Here is a 6,083-nt window from a genome sequence, read left to right as displayed (position 1 = left end):
AAAGAATTTAATTAAAAGTTGAGAAAATAAATAAAAAATGTTTTAGTTTTTTAGAAAATAAAATAACTAAATATAAAAATAATAATTAATTAGTTTAATAAGTAAATTTTATTAAATTTTGAGTCTAAAATCATTCAAAAATTGAAGTTGATATTTGAAAATAAAAAAAATTGAAATTCCCTAAAACTCAAAATGTGAGTGGATTTGCAACAGCGAACCATTCAGGGTTCGATTCTTCATAACTACGAATTTTTTTATTATTTTAAATATAATAAATAATTTTACTAATCATCCCTTTTTCACTGAATAGATTTTGTATTATAGTAAAAAAATACCTACCTACTGAAAATTTTAAATTGAAAAGAAAAACATTTAAAGTGTTAAGCTTAATTGAATTTAAATTAATTATTAAATTAAATTTGTAACTTTTTTTCAAAAACGAATATTTTAAAATTTCTGCAGAAGATACAAATATCACCTCGAGAGTATGCTAAAATATCTTCTGAAGCGTTTTTTATGGCAGTTGTAAATTTTACTTTTATCATTGTTTTCTTCAATCGTCGATTCTCCTTTGTCTATAATATAATACAAGATTTACAGTAAGAAAAGTGATTACATTAAAATTGCAAAAACGAATTTCTCATTTCGAAATATAGAATTTTGCGGTTTCTAAAATGTTTCAATGATAAATATAAAAGAAAACAATAAAACTAAAAAGCGAATTTTTATTATTATTTTTATTATTATTATTATTAAAAATTATTTATAAGAGTAAATAAGTAATGAATAAATTAATAAAATTTTAATTAATTAATTAAATTAGTGATGGAAATAAAATTTTAGTTTATGTAAAAAATTGCGGATTAATTGGTAAATTATTAATTAAAATGAAACATTAAATAATTAACTTAATTTTTAATTTTTGTATTTTGAACATTCATATAAATTTTAAATTATTATAAATATGTGTATAATATTTTTTATTAATAATTGTTTAAATAAATCAAAAATTGCCCTTCAACCTTATTGAATATTAAAATATAAAAATTAATTTTTATTAGACTTTAAAGAAGAAAAATTTCACATAAAAATGAATGATTAAATTATCTCCAAAAATTTCTGAGAAACTTTCAATCAAGATCGTTGGCCTCTGATTCATCTGCAAAATGTGTATATGTATATGTATATTATTATTATAAATGTATATATATGGAAAGTGCATTTTCGATTATAAAACCGCACCCAGTTAATAAAATATGTTCAAACTTTTTATTATTGCCAATTTCTTAAGTTTTTTAATATGTAACCATCTTTTAAAAAATAAAAGATGGTTATATGTGCAATATATTCCATAATAACCAGTATAAATGTTTGAAATATTATATACGCAATTATAATATATGCAAATTCTATATATAAAGAAATGAAAGTTCATATATATACAATATGTATATATTTATATATGAGATCTTCTAATTGATGATTTTTGATTAATGATCTTTCCACGCCTTTCTTTTTAAGTCTTAAGTACCCAGTGAGAAATTGCCAATAGACTTTAATCGGTCCAATATCGGTCCAATATTGGTTGCCGTGCTGGGCGCCGATTGACTCCCAATATTGGACCAATATGGGCTGATGCTTGGGATGTAACGGCATCGCCAATCATCGGTTGTCAATATTGGTCCAATATTGGCCGAATATTGGCAACCAAGAGAAAAAAATTTTTTTAAATAAATTTTTTTTAATTAAATAATAATAATAAAAAATTAATGTTTATAATTTTTGTTTAATATATTTATTTGTTTAATTATTTATTTTTAATAATTCATGTAAATAATAAATAATTTATTATTTATAAATTATAATTATTTAAAAATGCAGCAGCTATTAGAAAATAGCATTCTGCAAAAAAATTCTATCATTGAAAAATCAATGATAGGCGAGAGAAATCCGCGTCTTTAAATAGATTCGCAGATGATAGACAAGAGATATCCGCGTCATTAAACGGATTCGCAGATATACTCTGGTCTCGCGACGAATCTCTCGATACTTATATACACTGGAGTCGCCGTGTCAGTTGCGAGAACGGTTACAGCGTCCCTCTTGCGGCAGAGATAAGAATTGTCACGTAAACTGCTAAATCGCTTTACCGACCGCCTTATTATACCCGCAGTTTACGTGACAATTCTTATCTCCGCCGAAAGAGGGACGCTGTAACCGTTCTCGCAACTGACACGGCGACTCCAGTGTATATAAGTATCGAGAGATTCGTCGCGAGACCAGAGTATATCTGCGAATCCGTTTAATGACGCGGATATCTCTTGACTATCATCTGCGAATCTATTTAAAGACGCGGATTTCTCTCGCCTATCATTGATTTTTCAATGATAGAATTTTTTTGCAGAATGCTATTTTCTAATAGCTGCTGCATTTTTAAATAATTATAATTTATAAATAATAAATTATTTATTATTTACATGAATTATTAAAAATAAATAATTAAACAAATAAATATATTAAACAAAAATTATAAACATTAATTTTTTATTATTATTTAATTAAAAAAAATTTATTTAAAAAATTTTTTTTCTCTTGGTTGCCAATATTCGGCCAATATTGGACCAATATTGACAACCGATGATTGGCGATGCCGTTACATCCCAAGCATCAGCCCATATTGGTCCAATATTGGGAGCCTTTATTGGACCGATGATCGGTCTCTTGGCTCCCAATATTGGACCGATATTGGACCGGTGAGAAATTTCTCACTGGGTATTTATAGATGAATGCAAAATATCCCGCAGATGATGATGGAAAATTTTTTTTTATTTTTAAAAAATGCATTTGTCTGAAAATAGGAAGAAAGTTTTGTGCTTTTCAAAAAGTGTCAAAAGTACGGAATCAATTTGTTAATTTTTTTCTAATTGTATTTTTTTAAATTAATTGTTATTGCTTTTTTATAAATTAAAGAATATTAACCCTCCTACGGTTTGATTAAATTGCAGAAATCGGTACCAAAATGGTTCAATTTACCCGGCATAGAAAATTTTATATCTCAACATGCTTTAATAGTCTTTGGGGTCGCTGATTACGAATCTGACATTAGATTTTTAAAATTCAAAATGGCGGATCCAATATGTTTCCAGAAGCTTAACACAACTTCTTAAATTTTCGACCGCTATATTGGATCCGCCATTTTGAATTTTGAAAATCTGATGCCAGATTCGCATAATCAGCGACCCCGAAAACCCCCCGAGTAATGATTTTCATAGCTGATTTCAAAATCTTTTTGATTAAATGCACATTATCCACTTATTGAAAAATTTGCTTGTTTAACTAACTTTTAAAGTTATGTAACTTTGATAAAAAATTTTTTTATCATTGCAAACCAATATTTTTTTGTAAAACTTAGAGCATTAGCTTTAATTTCCACTTTGGATCGCATGTTAGTTACCCCGAGTATTTTACTTACCCATTTTTTGTACCTATTTATTTATTGTTTATTTAGATATTTACTTAGTTATTTATTTGTTTATTTATTTCTTCAGTTATTTGTTTTTTTATTTACTAATCATTTATACAATTATTTATTTATTTCATATTATTTGTTTATTTTTATACTTATTACTTATTTGTTTATTTGTTTGCTCATTTATTTATTTGTTTATTTATATTTTTATTCATTCGCTGTTAAAAAAATATAATTCCTATTTTTTTAAGTTTTTAAATGCTTTAAATCATTCGGTATGAATTAATTAAAAATTCACTTTGTGTTTTTGAACTCTCAGTTATATACATAGAAAGTGACATTAAAGAAAGAAAGAAAGAATATAAGATTGAAATTAGTGCTTTCAAGTTCATTTCATGTTTAAATACATCTGCCAGAGCGATTGGTCTCGCCTCGACGGTAAATCTCAGGTATAACTCGAAATTAAATCACCTTACTAAATTAAACTGACAACAAACTTCTTTCTTTATTAGTTATCACTTTTAGTTTCTTGACACTTCATTTTCTCCCATGCAAGCATCATATTATATGCAAAATATTCAATAATACTTTTCCAATTTTAATGAAAATCTAATTATCCTATTAAAATTAAATAATAAATAAATAAATAAATTCTTAATTCTTGATAGGAATGTTCCAATTTTTATTCAATTTAATGTATAATTAATTTTAATTTTTTTAAGGTGTACCTACCTATAGAAGAAATAGATAAAGAAAAAGAAGAAAATTAAGAAGTAGAAAAATAATTGAAAATCAAGAAGAAGAAAATTAAAGAGTAGAGCAGTAGGAGAAGAAAGAGCGAAGAAAAAATAAAAAGGAAATTAAGAAATAGAAGAAGTATAGATGAACGAAACGAAGAAAAAAATTAAGGAATAGAAGAAATAGTTGAAAAAAGGAGAAGAAAGAAGAACAAAATTAAAGAGTATAAGAAGAAAATAAAGTAGAAGTAGATGAAGGAAGGAAAAAAAATGAGAAAGAAGTAGAAAAGTAAAAAAATATAAAGAAAAATAAAGAGAAGTTAAAAAATAATAAGTGAATTAAATTATAGATAAGAAAAGAATGAAATTTATGAGTAGATGAAGGAAAAGAAAACAAATTAAGAAATACGCAGAAAAAGTAGATACAGGATATGAAGAGTAAAGAAAAGAAGAAGTAAAAGTAGATAAAGAAAAATATAAAAGGGAAATTTAGAAATAGATAAGGTATAAAAATTAAATTAAAATTGTAGAAGAAACGGTATCAGGACAAGGAGTCCAAAACAAAAATTCCAAACCAAAAAATCCAAAGTAAATGAAATCCAAAAAAGAAAAAAAAATAGTTTCACTTTGAAATTATTTTTTTGGATTTTTTGTCCTAGTCAAAAAGTCCAAGGAAATTAAAAATCCAATGAAAAAAATTGAGATATAAAAATCTAAATGGTTGCCTTGAATGAAATTGTCCTTTTTTGAGCAATTAAATTATTATATTGAAAAAAATAATTGAATTTTTGTAAAGAATTTTATCAAAATTGTTGAAAATAATTGTATACTTCTTGGAATAATTGTTTTAAAAATTTTATAGAATAATTGAAATTTTTTTAGAAATTTTTTTATTTCCGAAAATAATATTGAATTTTTGTGAAGATTTTTTTTATTTATGAAAATAATTGAATTTTTGTGAAGAATTTTATTATTTTATGTAAATAATTAAAATCCTGACATTTTATCATTAACATTTTAAATTCCGATTTTATGGCGTAGAAAGTAAAAAATGTGGCTTTTTTACATGTTTCATTATTTATTTTGGACGTTTTGATTTATTTTGGATTTTTTGTACTTTTTGGATTTTTTTTTTGGATTTTTCAGCCTTGAATTTTTGGATTGGATTTTTGTCCTGTAATCAGAAGAAAAAGATGAAAAGAAGAAGCATAAGAAGAGAAGAAAAACATGGAGAGGAGAAGAAGAAAGAAAAGAAGAATTAGTTGAAGAAAAATAAAATATAAAGAAAATGGAAGATTAAACAAAATTACAAAAAAAGAAAAGAAAATTTATGACCAGAAGAAAAAGATAAAAAAGGAGAAGAAAAATTCAGTAGTAGAAGAAGATGAAAAGAAAAAAAACTAGTAGTAGAACTAGATGAAGAAACGTGAAAAAAGAAAATTAAGAAGTAGATTATAGTAAAGAAGAAGAAAAGAAGAAAAACAAGGAGTAGAATAGAAAAAAGATAAAGTAAAAATTTGAAAAAGTTAAAGAGTTTAAGAACCAGATGCAGGAAAAGAAGAAGAAAATAAAGGAACAAAAATAGGTGAAGAAAAAGAAGAAAGAAAGGAGTAGAGGAAGTAGAAGAATAAAAGAAACGAAAAAAATAAGAAAATTAAAAAGTAAAAATAAGTGAAGAAAGAAAAGAATATAAATAAAATTAAGAAGTAGAAGAAGTTGAAAAAGAGAAAGAAGAAGAAAGGAAATGAAGAAATAGCTGAGTGGATGAAGAAAAAATAAGAACAATATTAAGGAATAGATGAAGAATAAGAAGTAAATTACATTTTAGAAGAAGCAGATGGATAAAAAAAAGAAAACAAGGAGCAGAAAAAGAAAAG

The sequence above is a fragment of the Leptopilina heterotoma genome, unplaced genomic scaffold, assembly GCF_015476425.1.
Source record: "Leptopilina heterotoma isolate Lh14 unplaced genomic scaffold, ASM1547642v1 Lhet_46, whole genome shotgun sequence".
Classification (NCBI taxonomy): domain Eukaryota; kingdom Metazoa; phylum Arthropoda; class Insecta; order Hymenoptera; family Figitidae; genus Leptopilina; species Leptopilina heterotoma.
The sequence above is the reverse complement of the archived record's forward strand: the minus strand, read 5'-3'. Positions refer to the sequence as shown.